Source organism: Artemia franciscana, chromosome 18 (assembly GCF_032884065.1).
Source record: "Artemia franciscana chromosome 18, ASM3288406v1, whole genome shotgun sequence".
Lineage (NCBI taxonomy): Eukaryota > Metazoa > Arthropoda > Branchiopoda > Anostraca > Artemiidae > Artemia > Artemia franciscana.
The window spans coordinates 21,024,193-21,041,994 of record NC_088880.1 but is presented as its reverse complement, the minus strand read 5'-3'; the positions used below and the strand labels follow the sequence as shown (position 1 = coordinate 21,041,994).

The window sequence follows — 17,802 nt, the reverse complement described above, 5'->3', positions numbered from 1 at the left end:
TTTTTTTACGATGTCTGTTTGGATAGGAATGTTGTCAACCTGATTTTCGACCATACCTGTAAAAAAAAAAAAATACATGTATTCAGATACTTGTTGCTATTGATTCTTAGGATAGTGAGTTAGGATAGTTAGGTAGTGCAGTGAGTGTTAAAAAGGTGTTAGCACTGTTCTGCCATCAAAACATAATGTCAAATGGTCAGCTGTTTTGGAACAAAGTTAATTCTATCTCTCACAAATGATCACGCCTGAAATGTGTGACAAACAAATGAAATATTTAGCAGAGTTGGCAACTTGCTTGGTAGAGTGGTATCATTCCTTAGAAACTTTTACCATTTTTAAGGTCTAACCACCGTATTATTCAGATCTAAAAAAGCATGGTTTCCATGGTTAAATGACTCTTTTCATCTCGATCAAGGTAACTTGCCTTTGGAAATAAGTTTTAGTTTGTAGACATAAAGTCTAACTGTTCGCCAAAAATGGCAATATTTAAGTTTAAGAAAATCATGTAAAACTTATAAACACATTCTTGCCTAATGTAACCCAGAAATTCAATCCTGTTTTTCCTTCTTTTTTATTCTTGCGACAGCAGTCATAGGATGTAAAAAAAATAAAGTTGCAGATTTTCATTTATCTTGGTATGGCCTACCATGAAGAAGAAACTGAAGCAGGTAGAGAGGTACTACCACTAGCACTAGCGTTCCTTGTTCAATTTTTGTCTGTTTTTTTTTTTTACCAAGTTCAAAATTTCTGTCCTGACAAGCAAAAATGTAGGGTACCCGGAAATCCCTCCCAAAACTCAGCCTTCTCCGGAGGAAGATTGTTCATGATGACCAGCCCTGTGTAGAAACATTAATATATGACAGAATTATGCTCATTTAATTGAAACAGATTGATGGGTTTGATCACCCATCGTTCAGTAAATACAAGATGAGTCCTCAACAATAAAATCAGCGGAGCATAGCACAAGCAAAGGTGGCAGTCAGCAATGAATAACAACCATATTATTTGTAAAGGCTCTAACTATTATTGAATATATCTGGCATGTTTAATAATTTGCCTCTTCTATATATATACAAATAAGTTGTCTGTCTGACTGTCGAGTGACGTCGTGTTTGTCCGCATATGACGTCTGAATTATTTCATCATATACCAATTCAAAAACGAATGTATTCAAGCCGATGTAGCTGAGTTGGTAAGGCGTTATGTTCGAGGTTCTAGGTTCCAATTTCGAACCTTGGCTTAAAAAAAGGTAAAAAATACAAAAAAACTAAACTAATAAAAAAACTAAAAAAGCTAAAAAAAATATAAAAAAGGTAAAAAACTAAAAAAAATAAAAACCAAAAAGAAAAAAAAACTAAAAAAAGGAAAAAAAACTAAAAAAAACTAAAAAGAAAAAAAGGAAAAAAACTAAAAATTTATTTCATCATATACCAATTCAAAAACGAATGTATATACAAACCGGGACACCGGGACACAAATGAGGACCGTGACACAGGGAATATATATAAAAATAAGTTGTCTGTCTGTCTGTCAAGTAACGTCGTGTTTGTCCGCATAATGTCTGAATTATTTCATCATATACCAATTCAAAAACGAATGTATTCAAGCCGATGTAGCTGAGTTGGTAAGGCGTTATGTTCCAGGTTCTAGGTTCAAGAGGTTCCAGGTTCGAACCTTGGCTTAAAAAAAGGTAAAAACTACAAAAAAACAACTAAAAGCTAATAAAAAAAACTAAAAAAGCTAAAAAACTAAAAAACTTAAAAAATAAAAAAAGGTAAAAAAACTAAAAAAAACTAAAAACTAAAAAGAAAAAACTAAAAAAAGGAAAAAAATTGAAAAATAAAGGAGAAGAAGAAAACTAAAAAAAATAAATAAAAAAAAAAAATAAAAAAGGTAACAACTACAAAAAAAACTAAAAAGGTAAAAACCAAAAAAAAAACTAAAAAGAAAAAAGGAAAAAAACTAAAAATTTATTTCATCATATACCAATTCAAAAACGAATGTATATATAGACCGGGACACAAATGACGACCGGGACACCGGGACACAGAGAATATAAATTGACGACCGGGACACTCAAAGAGAAATTACAGACTGGGACACCGGGACACAAATGACGACCGGGACACAGGGAATATAAATGACGACCGGGACAAAGGGACACAACTACAACGGGGACGCCGGGGGGGACAGGGGGATACATAAATGACGACGGGGACACAGGGAGGTTCGATTAGCAATCACCATCAACAAAGCTCAAGGGCGATCATTAGAATCATGAGGTATAGATCTGAATACGGATTGTTTTTCCCATGGACAATTATATGTTGCATGTTCAAGAGTCGGTAAACCTGACAACCTATTTATATGCACAGACAATGGGACAGCGAAGAATGTTGTATATTCGCAAGTTTTACGTAGTTAAAAACATATATATATATATATATATATATATATATATATATATATATATATATATATATATATATATATATATATATATATTTATATATTTATATATATATATATATACTAGCTGTTGGGGTGGCGCTTCGCGCCACCCCAACACCTAGTTGGTGGGGGCGCTTCGCGCCCCCCCCAAGCCCCCCCGCGCGCGTAAGTCGTTACGCGCCATTGTAGTTGTGTCCCTATGTCCCACCTGTGAATATAGATATATATATATATATATATATATATATATATATATATATATATATATATATATATATATATATATATATATATGTTTTTAACTACGTAAAACTTGCGAATATGCAACATTCTTTGCTGTCCCATTGTCTGTGCATATAAATAGATTGTCAGGTTTACCGACTCTTGAACATGCAACATATAATGGTCAATGGGAAAACAATCCGTATTCAGATCTATACCTCATGATTCTAATGATTGCCCTTGAGCTTTGTTGATGGTGATTGCTAATCGACCATTCCCTGAGTCGCCATCGTCATTTATATATCCCCCTGTGCACCCCGGCGTCCCCTTTGTAGTTATGTCCCTGTGTCCCGGTCGTCATTTATATTCCTTGTGTCCCGGTCGTCATTTTTTGCCTTTTTTAGTTTTTTCAGTTTTTTTTTAGTTTTTAGATTTTTATCTTTTTTAGCCTAACCAGGATTTGAACCTGGGACCTTCATTCTCCGTTCTGACACCCTCTCTCACCGAGTGACTACTCCAGCATGTTCATTTTGGTGTTTTAAATGGTATATTATTAACCAAATTAATGTGTTTTACAATATACTAAGCATCGTCATAACAAAAATGACGACAACTAATTTCATGACGTCAGTCAACACAGAAATTAAGTTTATGAGAGTTTATGAGTCTATGCCAAAAAACTTACTGCTGATAGAGAAAGTCAGAAAAGAAAGCGTGCCGAGGAACTATCAGCAGCAAGTTTTTTGGCATAGACTCTCTGAGCATCTTCATCAGTCATTGTAAACTTAAACATTAATAGATTTCTACGTGAACATATGTCTTATATAACTTGAATGACGTCACCGTCAGAGCAAAAATGACGGCAACTAATTTCATGACGTCAGCCGACACAGAAACATGACGTCACCTGGCAACTAATTTCATGACGTCAGCCGACACAGAAATATGACGTCACCTGATCCACAGATCCACAGACAGACAACTTATTTTTATATATATAGATATATATATATATATATATATATATATATATATATATATATATATATATATATATATATATATATATATATATATATATATATATATATATATATATATATATATATATATATATATTCACAGGTGGGACACAGGGACACAAATACAATGGCGCGTAACTAATATGGCGCGATACGACTTACGCGCGCGGGGGGCTTTGGGGGGGCGCGAAGCCCCCCCCCCCAACAGCTAGTATCTAATATTTCCTTTGATTGTAAAAAGTTTGAATTTCTTGAATAATCAACTAATAGTGTACAGTCAAACAAAGAATTTCTCCCATAAAAGTTACTTCAATAGAGCCAAAAGTGAAATCTTTTGTTTTAATAGAATATGCGAATGCGTTCCAGTGTGTTTCCCTTGTTTCTGCATATAACACTGTTGAATGGTTTAATAGCCAAATATTATTTTCAAATAATTAGATATAAAAATATTTTTTTGTAATTATTCCACTTTTGGGCCGAAGCCCCTTGATATGTCCAGATTTTGGCGATTTTCCAACATATTCTGTATAATAAACCTGTTTTGGGAATCCCACAACTCCCTCTACACAATCATTACCTGTTTGTATGTCTGATGCATGCAAAAACACAGTTACGTTCAATTCATGAAAATTAGGGGAGGGTGGTGTATTTTTCAAAATCTAGAGGACCAATTTTGTTTGTTTTTTTTTTTCAGTAAAAATACCGAAGATAGGCACCTTTCCAATGAAAATATAAAAGAAAAACATTTCCAAAATCTAGGGGGAACATAAGAAATATCTAGGTGAATACCCCTACCCCTCCCCCGCAATTAACGCCACTGCAAACACTCCAAAGTGTTCGGAAGTTACAAAAAGAAAGTTTAATAATCTAGCCGATTACGTCTTATCGGACTACTGGGAGGTCAAACTAATTCTCAGTGACATTTTCTTGTAGTGATATCTATTGTTGTACACAATATTTTTTTTTCTTTAGCAATACTTGCCGTTTTAAGGTTTAATTGGAAACCTGCCGTTTACAGTTATAGTTCTGATTAGGTAAACTCGTGAAAGGTCTGTCCTGACCCTAAAATGATGCAACACAAGCAAGATTTCCCTTCCAAGGATAGGGACGGAAGAAGGAGCTTATAAAGGAACGGAGACACCAAATCATGTCGTAACACCAGAAAAGCTTCTTTTTCTACCCAGCCTATTCTTGAGAGGGATGTAGTTGTAAAACTATGTGAACAATGCTGGTTCCGTGGAAAAGAGGGAATATTCAATTGCAATGCCGCCGTAGATTCTGATCACCATTTGTATTTTTTTTATGAAACTTCTGGTTAGATAATTCTAAAAAAAGAAATAAAAGCAAAATTGCATCAGTAACTTTGTATCTTTATTAACTTTTCCCTTTTCTCTGATTTTCGCACGATTTTTTTTTTTTTTTTTTGTTAACCAGAGCTGACCAAAGTACCTTAGAAGGGATTGATATTATAAATGCGATTTTATTTAGGCTACTGTTCAGGACCGTTAACGGTTTGAAGTTCTACAATTAGTATAAAATGGGATCTGTACTCTGATAATACAATTGTGCACAAAACGAAATAAAACCTTTTACAAAGATTCGATTGTGTTGAAAAAAGTAGAAATTTGGCAAAGAAAGATAACGGTATTACCAAGTCAGACCATATAGCGCGACAGAAGGCAATTGTTGACAATAGAAGATACCGCACCCGCATTTGGTATTTTTGTCCACACCTCGGCCACGCCCAGCTTATTCAACCTACACCCTATTTAAAGGTATATTTAACGGCGTTTTATTAAGCGCATCTTCAATACCGTTTCGAAAATCATGGGTAGGGCTTTTCAAATAACAGGATACGTTTTGTTGCGAAAGAGTTCTGACATCTGGTGTATCTGTCTTCAGTTCGTACCTCACGTTACTTCTTTTCATTTCATAAAAAAAGATATGATAGGAAGGTATAGAATTATAAATTATACGAGCTGTTTAGAATCCAAACTTATTAACTCAACATTACAACAAGTTTTCAAACTTCAATATGAAAGCACTTAATAGACTCTTTAAATTTGAGTTTCATGTGACATTCACACCCTGACAAATAAAAAGATGTAAGAGCCCGAAGGGAGGATATGCATAGATGTGAGGTGACGGAACTGTGTCTAAAGACTGTAAAACGCAAACTAAATTTGAGCGTAAAGAGCGGGATATGAGGGGCGGCAGGCGGCGGCCCCTCAGATCTTCTATTTCTGACATCGAACTTCTAATATAGCTCTTTTTTCCTATGAAAAATCTGTCTCATTTTTTGTTAAATAGGTAAGACATATTTCTGAGAAATCATTTAAACTTTGAAGGTTTAGCTTCTGTTGTGCATAGCGTTTCAGGGGTTTTAAATGTAACAGGTAATTTTGTAATCTTGGAATGCCTACATAATCCGCTTGCTCAGTATAAATAATTCCCTAAAATTTTGATAATTGTCGTCCTAAATATTCAAGTAAGCAATAAATTTAAATGAATGACTTTTTTTTAATGATCCTTCCACAGGCACAAGCGTGGACAATTGCTAAAGTTATTTTTTGCATTTTCAATTCGATTGTTTTTGCTTTTTTCGGAGTTTCGTATAACCCTCCACCAAAAACAATCTGCCATAAAGTTCTATGTATTGCACAGCGAGATTTACTGCAGAAACAATGTAAAATCGATTTAAGTTGTTTCAAGTCGCTATACAACAGCTGAAACCAGGAACCTATACGATCATATTTATGGGAAGCATCGTAAGTGGCGATGTGAAAAATTAGTACTTGTTCTGCTGTAGACCTAATTTCAATCTTTATTCAATAAATAAAAGAAACAAGTTTCTTGCAAATGAAAGTAAGGAGCAACATTAAAACTTAAATTAACAGAAATTATCAATAGCTTGCTCTTTACGGTGAAGTTTGATTTTTTGTTCCAGTTATATAAGCATGACTCCTGAATCACAAAGGTCGTTTAATTAGAATAAAAAGCTGTCTTAAAAGTTTTAACAAAGGCTTTAGAGTAGAGAGAGGTATTGAGGAGAGGGGGCCACTCATAGATTAATATTTAATGTTGGTTTAATTTTTAATATTGCTCCTTACTTTCAGTTGAATAAACCTCTTTTTTATTTATCTCTGATCGTTTTAGATAATGCTGGGAAATCCAGCTCCCCCTCCATGGAAAATTCCGTTCCCCCACGAAACATTCCTCCATGGGCAGATCCTCCCACCTATACCAGAAAAATCCCCCAGAAAAACGTCTGTATACTTCCCAATAACCAATACTATGCGTGAACAATGGGCAAAGTTCATTGCTCGCAGCCAATCCCCCGTGCACTGTGGAGGTCAAGTCATCCTCAAAGACATAGTTATCAGATTTTTCGACTATGCTGAAAAATGGCTATCTCATAATTCTGATCGGGCGACTTTGGAGAAAAAAGAGCGTGGGAGGGGAGCTAGCTGCCCTCCAATATTTTGGTCGCTTAAAAAGGGCACTATAGCTTTTGATTTCCGATCAAATGAGCCCTCTTTCGATCTTCTACGATCACTGGTTCGATACGATCACCCATAGGAAAAAAAACAACAACAAACAAACAAATAAAGACGCACCCGTGATCTTTCTTCCGGCAAAAAATGCAAATTCCACATTTTTGTACATAAGATGTACAAATCGGCAAAAAATGCAAAATTCCTCATTTTTGTACATGGAAGCTTGAAACCTGTACAGTTGGATTCACTTGATGTTTTGGGGGTGTTTTCCCCCTTTTTTCAAAAATTGGGCAAACTATCTCAGGCTCGTAACTTTTAACCCCGCTCTTTACGCTAAAGTTTGACTCTTTCTCTTAACTCTTCTTTTTTAAAACAGTAAAAAAAAAATAGCGTAAAGAGCGGGGCGTTGATGAGGAAACAGCCCCTTTCATATACGAAGTCTATTTGTTTTTAATTTTAATGTCGCTCCTTACTTTCCGTTAAAAAAAACTTGGTGTTTTTTTATTTAATTTCTGGACGTTTTTGAATCAATACATGTTTTGATTTTGGCTCTCCGCAGATGAATAATTAAAACGAAACGAAATTTGCATATTTGTTTTTTGACTAAATGGCTATCTCATAGTTCTGATCGAATGATTTTGAGAAAAAAGGAGCGGAGGAGGAGGCCTAGTTGTTACTTAAAAAGTTTTTTGGTTACTTAAAACGGCAACTAGAACTTTTAATTTTTTACGAATGTTTTTATCGGTAAAAGATATACCTAACTTACAAATTAGCTTACGTAAAAAATTTCTGTATTCTCATGTTTTTATTACGTATAAAATTCACCCCCTCGTCACTACCTCGCTCATTACATTAAAGCTTAAATTTTATCCCAATTTCTTAAGAATGACCCCTGAATCACAAAAGCCGTAGAATAAATAGTTGAAATTACTAAAAATACATTAGCGTAAAGAGCGAGGTATTAGGAGGAGGTGAGCCCATCATATGCGTAATAATTTCTGTTCGTTTTAAGTTTTAATGCTGCTCCTTACCTTCAGTTGAAAAAACTTTTTCATATATATTTTTTCATTGTTTTTTTTATATAATGCTAGAAAATCCTGCGCTCTCTTCATGGAAATTTTCTTCCCCCATGACAAATTCCTCTAAGGAAAGTTTTACCAACATATCCCCTCTTCTCAACCCCTCCCCTAAACCAAAAAAATCCCACTGAAAACGTCTGTACACTTCCAAATAACCATTACTATGTAAGCACTGGTCAAAGTTTGTAACTCGTAGCACCTCCCAGGGGCACCGTGGGGTAGTAAGTTGTCCCCAAAGACATAGTTATAAGGTTTTTCGACTACGCTGAATAAAATAGCTATCTCAGAATTCCGATCTCGTGACTTTGGGAAATAATTAGCGTGGGAGGGGGCCTAGTTGCCCTCCAATTTTTTGGTCACTTAAAAAGGGCACTAGAACTTTTCGTTTCCGTTAGAATGAGCCCTCTCGCAAGACTCCAAGACCACTGGGTCGATACGATCACCCATGGAAAAAAACAAATACAAAAAATAAAAAATAAACACGCGTCCATTATCTGCCTTCTGGCAAAAAAATACAAAATTCCATATTTTTGTAGATAGGAGCTTGAAACTTCTACAAAAAGGTTCTCTAACACGCTGCATTTGATGGTGTGATTTTCGTTAAGATTCTATGACTTTTAGGGGTTGTTTCCCCCTATTTTCTAAAATAAGGCAAATTTTCTGAGGCTCGTAACTTTTGATGTATTAGACTAAACTTGATGAAACTTACATATTTAAAATCATTATTAAAATGCGATTCTTTTGATGTACCTATTGGTATCAAAATTTCAGTTTTTAGAGTTTTGGTTACTATTGAACTGGGTGGTTCCTTACTACAGTTCGTTACCACGAACTGTATGAGAAGTTAATCGTGATATTCCCAATCGAGAAATGATGTTCAGAGAAGCTAGTGAGAAATACCATTTTTAACAGAAATGTACCTTGTTAAAATCGTAACAAAGCGACTTTTTTTTTTACTCGGAAAGCTGTTATAATAGCCTTTCAAGAATGAATGCAAAGTATAGATTTGGGTACAAGGGGGTAGTTTCTAGTTTTGTCTCTATTCAGTTCCTACCTTCGTGGCTTGAAAGATTATATGAAGATAGGTACTGAAAATCTGCTTTGACTCTTAAATTTCTTTAAAGGTCTTATCCTTAGGCTTGAGCTCCAGCGATTTAGAGCCCCAAAAGGATCTTAAATCCAGGGCCAGATATAGGATGATTGGAGTGAATGGGCCCAATCGGAATCCGCATTTGAAAGGTCCCGCGTCACAATCAAAATAAAAAAAAAACTGAAATTTAAAGTAAATTGAATTGACGATAAGGGATAAATTATGAGTTATTCGAATAATCAAAGATATATTTATTTTAAGTTTGTATAGCTGGATAAGATTTATTAATGTGTTTATTGTTATATAATATATAATTTATAATATAGGAAACTGATACCCGTAAAAGTTCATGTCAGATTTTTGAATTTAATCAGGGTAGTCCTATACTAGAGAGATTTGTCACTACGTACTCGGACTACTTTATGTACATAAACTGCTATGCATGTACACTTTATTTAAATATTTAATATATAGAGAGGGTCCAATCGAACCCCGCACCTGTTTAATCTGGTCCTGTTTAGAACATACCCTTATTAAAGTAATACAGAAATATCATACCATTATTTGACTTTTTCAAATCCTTTCCTGTTGGTACAAACTCGAAAGAAACTTTGAGTTTCTTAGACAGTAGACAACTTGAGTGGACTGATAAGTCCACAGGCTCAAGTTGGGTCGGTGGACAGAGTGCTTCTTTTACTTCCATCAGTTGCATTTGACACGCGGTGATGTTGCACCACCTACAATGTATAATATATAAATACAAATGAATATCTTAATATTCCGCATTCATCAAAGTGTTTGTGGAAGCTATGTAAAGGGGTTTTTAGGTGGCTTTGGAGACTTTTTCGAAAAAAAATTCTTCGACCTGAAAGTGATTTAGGCAAGTAGCCTACATAGGAAGTGACTTTCCACATTATTTTCCTGTTTGTCATACAACTAGTTCACGTTTGCGCATTTTTCAAATTTCCTCACCCCTCCAAAATTAGATCCTGTCTAGTAGGCTGGTGCAATGCCAAAACAAGCCTCGTCTGATATTAGGAGGCTCATTTTCGAGCGTTAATTCCTTGGCCTTTTCGTTTTTCTAGACGAAACCAACGAAACTGCCAAGTCCCGTCTTGTATGTACTCATGCGTCCCTCTACTTAAAATAGTAGGGGTGCACTTTTATCGAAAAATGGCTGATTTAATTTTAAGCAATATTTCTAAATCAAAGACTTGGCATTTGTCACTCTCTTACCTTCAAACACAAATTTTGACTAGGAGGACGATGGTTTTGTGCAAAAAGGCACCCAATAGTAGGGGCTAAGGGACCTCCCCCTCTCAAACCCTCAAAAGGGCTTGGGTTTCATTTGTGTGTTACTGAGAACGATATGGTTTTTGAACAGTCTGGTTAGCCTCTAGTTCTTCAAAACATCGACAAAAAAGAAAGAAATTCAAATTATAATCACGATTAACGGAAAGAGTTAGTGAAAGTAGACTGATTGTTTAACATATTATAAAATTATTTCACTGATATTCAAGTAATTTTTGATTTTTTAATATTATTATTAACAAAGATAAAATGTTCAAAATATATTTTGGTTTCAGTAAAGCCCAAATCATGCTCTGGTATTTAGAAGGGCTAAACTTGGTACCCAAGCCTGCTCCTAATATATTGCAGATTGACTATTTTGATAACTAGGCAAAATATAGTGTCTTCCAATGTCCTTCTGTCCCAACTTCCAAGTCAAAATCTAACGTTGACTTGATCCCCCCCACAAAACTCCCTGAAAGCTTCATTTTGATCATCCCAGACATTCCCAAGATCCTGAAGATAACTTGAAAGCTCTGGTGCATATAGCGTCCTTTGATTCACTCAGATATTCATATGCTAAGTTTCCCGAAGTACACTCTTGGGAAACTCTTCGAATCTCGGCTTAAAGAAGGATCCCTAGGAGTTACTAGTTCATCGGACAACCAAGACCAAACATGGCCGCCTTTTCTACTAAAACCTATCTGTGAACAATGTCTAATTTACATAGTTTAGAACCAGTACCCCTGGAGCTCTGTGGACGATTCTGACCCGTAGGCCTACTTGTAAAACTTGTGACGCTTCTGAGCAAAATGACTACCTCAAAATGTTGATTCTATATCACGGGGGATTTGGGGGTCAGGTACCAGATAAGGGCAGGGGAGAGAAGGTTTTTTACCCTCTGACTGTTTTTCGCCGTTACGAAGAGCACTAGCATTTTTAATTTCATATCGAATAAGCCCCTCAAAAGTTTTTACGACCAGCTCTGAAATGGACGGATAAAAAATGCATTGAAGGCACGTGATTCTTTATTTAGGCAGGGCTTCCAATTCCTCTTTTCCAACTACGCGAGACAAACTTCCTCGTTCAATCCTTTGGTTTGTCTGAGAACTAATTACTTTAGTAAGATGATTAATATAAAGTACCACTGCTATGTAAATGAACTGCTAACTTAGATAGTTAGCGCTTTCATGCGCTAATTTCGGACAACTGTTACAGAAAGTACTGGGAAACGAGTAAAGCAATTACCAATGCTCTTTAAATGGGCGTTAATATACTGACGATGATTAGAGATAAATGGAGATTACCAACAATAAATAAGACATCATTAGCCTCAATTAAACCTGCTTTCTTGCCTTCACATCAGGTGGTCATACGAGTGTTTTTCAAACCTTAATCAAAACGCACAATATAAAGCATCCTTCTTTTTCTTTATTGAAAGTGATTCATCACAAAGTTTTCATATCTTTTCAGCAAAAATCAAGTCTTTTGAAAAAGGATAATCTGAAGTAAATTGCTCATATATAGAAATGATGTTGTGGGGAGGGGTCATGTCATTCCAGAGGGCATATTTATGGAATCTTCGATTATTTTAGACAAAAGGGAAATTTCTGAATTTTGTTCCGATGTCCTGGAGGCTGCAGGGGAGGGGCTAGCCGAAAAGGACTGGCTGCTCTCAGATCACCTTCGGCTCTAAAGAAAGGGCGCTAAAACCCTTCCATATGAAGTGGCTTGGAGAAAAAAAAACATGGAAGCCACTTTGCTTTATACTTAGACAGCACCATTGTGCTGCCTATGATATAGAGACGTTCCGTCAGAAGTAAAATAGTGGCACCGGGAAAGAAGTTAAACTGAGCAAAACTTTTACAAGATACTCAGCAAAGTTGACTAACAGTAGAACATTTGATATTTGAAACTTCAAAATACACATTTTCCTTTTATAAAAGTTTTCCTTTTTATTGCTAAATTTTTAGGCGTTGGCGGGAAACCAATTAGCGATTATTTTTTTTTTTTAGATTTTTATGGTCAATTTTCTTATGCTTTTAAAATGTTTTACGCTATGGTTGCGCTATATCTGCCTAGCAATTTTGGCGATGACTCCCAAAACAATGTCAAATGTTGTGTAGGGTGCGGTCTTGGTAGAATACCCCCTAAATGGTAAACTTATACTAAAAATAAGCGATCATTGCGGAATCAAAGGGTACTCAAAGTAGAAAATTTCCTTTAAAAAAATTCTTTTTCGTAAGACCAACGATTCGAAACGACCATCCATTGAAAATTTTACTACGGGGAAAGGGAAGCACAATTCCTACTTATAGAAGGGAATCAATCTATATAAAAAGGGGATGAACTTCAATGCATTGTAAAAATCAAAACAAAATGAAATATGGCTCAAACCTGAAGCCAACCACCATCGTAAGAAGAACTACCACACACTTATCCAAAGTACTATGATTTCGAAAGATTCGTTAACACGTTGTGCCAAAAAAAAGCAACGACTTCAGTGAGGATAGATTGTTGGAAAGAATTGAAACCTTCATATTGGGCTTCCTAGTTTCTAGAATAAAATTTTACGAGATTGATCAGTTAAATAAAGTGAGCATCCCTTCTCTATGTTAGCTTTATCTGCCTGCCCGCTATACTCTATCCCCATTTCCAGCAGTCAATAAACATGTTATATCCATTTGGACTACGACTTGCGGTGCATATTTGCCGACCAATATAGGCTGTCACCTTTGTCTTTGTAGGCTAGAATATCTTAAAATAATTGGCAACACTGTATATTACCTGCGTAGAGCATAAAAACGTGAATATAGGTTGAGAACAAAAGATACCTTCATTTTAAACTTTTTATGGCTGTTGAATTTGTAAGCAATTAGTGTCTTAAAGATGGATGATATTTTTTTGTATGTCAGTTGTGCTGAATCTTCATTTTTTAACTCAGCAATTAAGAAAGGTGATCCTTGTCTTTGCATGCGTCACTGGAAGTCTTAAACGTACTTGACACTTGTCAAACGTCAGTTTATGATTAGAAGAAAATAGTAATAACGATGCAGCAATGAATAGCGTCATGTTTTTTTTGTTTTTTTTTTCAATTTAAGTAATACATAAATAAGATCCTGCCCTGATTACTGCCCGTCATTGATTGCCGAGTGGCAACATTCTTAACTTGACTTTCTAAATTTCTCTAGAATTGGATAGTACAGTTTCTATGGGACAAACTGTTCGGAATAGCCTGCTAATTCTTTTTCTTAGAAAAAAAACAAAGTGATTTTTGGTAAACGGAAAAATCGTTCAATTTTAATAAACAAGTTTGAAAAGTACATTGACTTGGCATTGCTTGAAACACTTAACCATAGTATACTTATCAAGGTATATCTACATATCTAGACATATGTACTATGTACCTAACCAACACAAGCAAAGTCTATCTTATAAGAAATTATTCTAGAGCACCGCAACGAGTTTGCAGGAGGTACATAAAATTGTAATACAACACATGAGAGACGTGCTGAAAGAAACATAAGATCGGACCATCGAATCTAAACGGTCGTATCTGAATACATGGTTACAGGCAATTCAATGGCTGCTTCCGCTTTTAACAAGTACCATTGAACTAAGAAAATTCAAACTAGTGGAAAGGAAAACATTTATCACGATTCACATGTATATTCAGCATCTGTCTGATAGTAAAATTTTGCAAAATGTCATGTGATCAACATCCTTGTCCTGACCAGTGCAAATCGTTGTTACAAAGGGACATAGCAAATGTAGCTTAAAGACCCATTAAATTGGTTCAAAAGTTCAAAGATTAATTTTGAAGCATTCTTATTTAGCCTAATTGCTTGTGTAACTCCAGAATAAACACTAGTGAAGAGATTGGGTGCATTTTGTAGATTGGGTGCATGGTGACATTTGGGAAGAGAATAGCAACCTTCTACTACCTTGGCTGAGGAGTTCGCCTACTGTACTATTAGAACGTTTATTGCTTATTCTACCCCCGTTTTTATGGAATAATTCAAATGGACTTTGTCTTAAAGAACAACCAGCAAAGGCTATGTGAGAACATGGTATCAAATAAAAGGGTAAGAACCAAGATTCTCCAGTACCATTGCTGGCACGTAGGGTGTCGAGTCGAAATTGTAGTTGCTGGGTCTTGCAAGCTTTTCGCCTGGTATCATAATGGGAAGATGATAATCTCCGAGACTTTATAATCTCTGAGACTTCTTGAGAGTATGCACATTACATCATCACTGCTAAATATAACTAAATTTTTCTAAGTACGGCCAGTTCGTATCATGGTTGCAGCGTTAGCTACAGCCTAATAAAGAACGAACTACGGCCCATAGTAACCAAAAATTAAAAACACGTTTAAAAAAGCCTTGCTTGAGATAAAAATTGCCATTGTAGCTGATTCAGAAATAGTAACTATTATCTCGTCTAATCCTAGTGACAAAATACTGTTTTGAAAGCCAAATTAGGCGAAAATAGAAAAATAGCCTGAAATCCCTAACAAACTGTTGGGTCGAAACGAGAAATGCGTTATCGGGATCGCCATTGCTGAAAATCCTAACTCAATAAAGGTATAATATGCATCCCTAATTCGTTATGATGGTTAACTGCACATCTTTGTACCCGGGCTGGTGCAAATCGCCATTCTTGGCACAGTTCCACTATGCTTGGCACAGTTCTACCGTGCTTGGCTCAGTTGCGCCACGCTTGACAGAGCCCCGGCACGCTTGACACTCGTCGCGTGGTGAATATGATTTCTAAGAGTTGGCAACCCCTCGTTTCAGTCGCACTTTCAGCGCATAGTTTCAGCACTACCCAAATAAAGAAACTCGTAAAAATCCCCTAATTTAAAATGCAATCCCAAAATTTACCTTTTAAACATTGAAATGTAAAGATAAATTTTAACACAGGACACGGGAGAATTATGGTTCTGACGATGTGACGATGTGTCCACGGAATTACTCTAACCATGATGCACGTGTATCATCAGAGTAACCACATTCTACATCTGTAAAGCCTGATCTCCTTTATATTTTTATGGCACTTCGTATTAACCAAGTGACATATAGCAATCGCCAATTCTGTCGGTCTGTTTGTCTGTCGGTCTGTCTGTCGGTCCCGGTTTTGCTACTTTAGGTACTTCCAGGTAAGCTAGGACGATGAAATTTGGGAGGCGTATCAGGGATGGGATCAGCTTAAATTAGAAATAGTCATTTTCCCAATTTGACCATCTAGGGGGGGGGAGTGTGGGGCCGGTTAATTCGGAAAAATAGAAAAAATGAAGTATTTTTAACTTATGAATGGGTGATGGGATCTTAATGAAATTTGATGTTTGGAATGATATTGTGTCCCAGAGCTCTTATTTTAAATCCCGACCGGATCTGACGACATTGGGGGGAGTTGGAGGGGGGAAACCTAAAATCTTGGAAAACACTTAGAGTGGAGGGATCGGGATGAAACTTGATGGGAAAAATAAGCAAAAGTCCCAGATATATGATTGACATAATCGGAACGGATCCGCTCTCTTTGGGGTAGTGGGGGGGGGGTAATTCTGAAAAATTAGAAAAAATGAGGTATTTTTAACTTAAGAACGGGTGATCGGATTTCAATGAAATTTGATGTATAGAAGGAAATCGTGTCTTAGAGCTCTTATTTTAAATCCCAACAGGATCTGGTGACATTGGGGGGGGACTTGGGAGGGGGAAACCTAAAACTTGGAAAACACTTAGAGTGGAGGGATCGGGATGAAACAGGGTGGGAAAAATAAACACAAGTGATAGATACATGATTGACATAAACGGAAAGAATCCGCTCTCTTTGGGATAGTTGGGGGGGGGGATTATTTCTGAAAAATTAGAAAAAATGAGGTATTTTTAACTTACTAACAGGTGATCGGATCTCAATGAAATTTGATATTTAGAAGGATATCGTGGCTCAGAGCTCTTATTTTAAACCCGACCAGATCTGGTGACATTGGGGGGGGGGGAGTTGGGAGGGGGAAACCTAAAACTTGAAAAACACTTATAGTGGAGGGAGCGGGATGAAACTTGGTGGAAAAAATAATCACGAGTCCTAGATACATGATTGACATAACCGGAATGGATCCGCTCTCTTTGGGGTGGTTGGGGGAGGGGTTAATTCTGAAAAATTAGAAAAAATGAGGTATTTTTAACTTACAAACGGGTTATCGGATCTCAATGAAATTTGATATTTAGAAGGATATCGGGTCTCAAAATTCTTATTTTAAATCCTGACTGGATCTGGGACGTTGGGGGAAGTTTGGGGTAGGGGAACCTAAAATCATGGAAAACGCTTAGATTGGAGGGATCGGGATGAAACTTGGTGGGAAAAATAAGCAGAAGTCTTACATACGTGATTTACATAATTGGAACGGATCTGATCTATTGGGGGGGGGGGGGTTAATTCTGAAAAATAAGAAAAAATGACGTATTTTTAACTTACGAAGGAGTGATCGGATCTTCATGAAACTTCATATTTAGAAGGACCTCGTAACTCAGATCTCTTATTTTAAATCTCAACTGGATCAAGCGTAATTGGGGGGCAGTTGGGGGGGGGGGACCGGAAATCTTAGAAAATACTTAAAGCGGTGAGATCGGGATGAAACTGGATGGGAAGAATAAAAACCTGTCTAAGATACGTGACTGACATAACCGGACCGGATCTGCTCTCTTTGGTGGAATTGGAGGGGGGTAATTTTCAAAATTGAGGTATTCGTCACTTACGAAAGGGTGACCAGATCTTAATGAAATTTGATATTTAGAAGGATCTTGTGCTTTAAAGATCTTATTTTAAATCCCGACCAGATCCTGTGACGTTGGGGGGAGTTGGAGGGGGAAACCGGAATTCTTGGAAAACGTGAAAATTGGGGTATTTTTATCTTACGAATAGATGATCAGATCTTAATGAAATTTGATTTTTAGAAAGAATTCATGTCTCAGAGCTCTTATTTCAAATCCCGACCAGATCGTTTGACATTGGGGGGAGTTGGAGGAGGAAATCTTGGAAAACACTTGGAGTGTAGGAATCGGGATGAAGCTTGGTGGATAGAATAAACAAATGTCCTTGATACGTGATTGACAGAATCGTACTGGATTCGCTCCCTTTGGGGGAGTTGGGGG

General features: G+C 36.3%; 1 long non-coding RNA gene across 1 annotated transcript in view; it reads right to left on the bottom strand.

Annotated features, from left to right (window-relative positions):
• Positions 1–17,802, bottom strand: part of LOC136038743 (uncharacterized) — a 29,561-nt gene continuing 11,759 nt past the window's right edge. Inside the window, exons 2-3 of the long non-coding RNA XR_010620286.1 lie at positions 9,920–10,098; positions 1–56 (exon numbers count right to left, since the gene is read on the bottom strand). This is a non-coding gene — a long non-coding RNA (uncharacterized LOC136038743). The remainder of the gene's footprint in view (positions 57–9,919; positions 10,099–17,802) is intronic.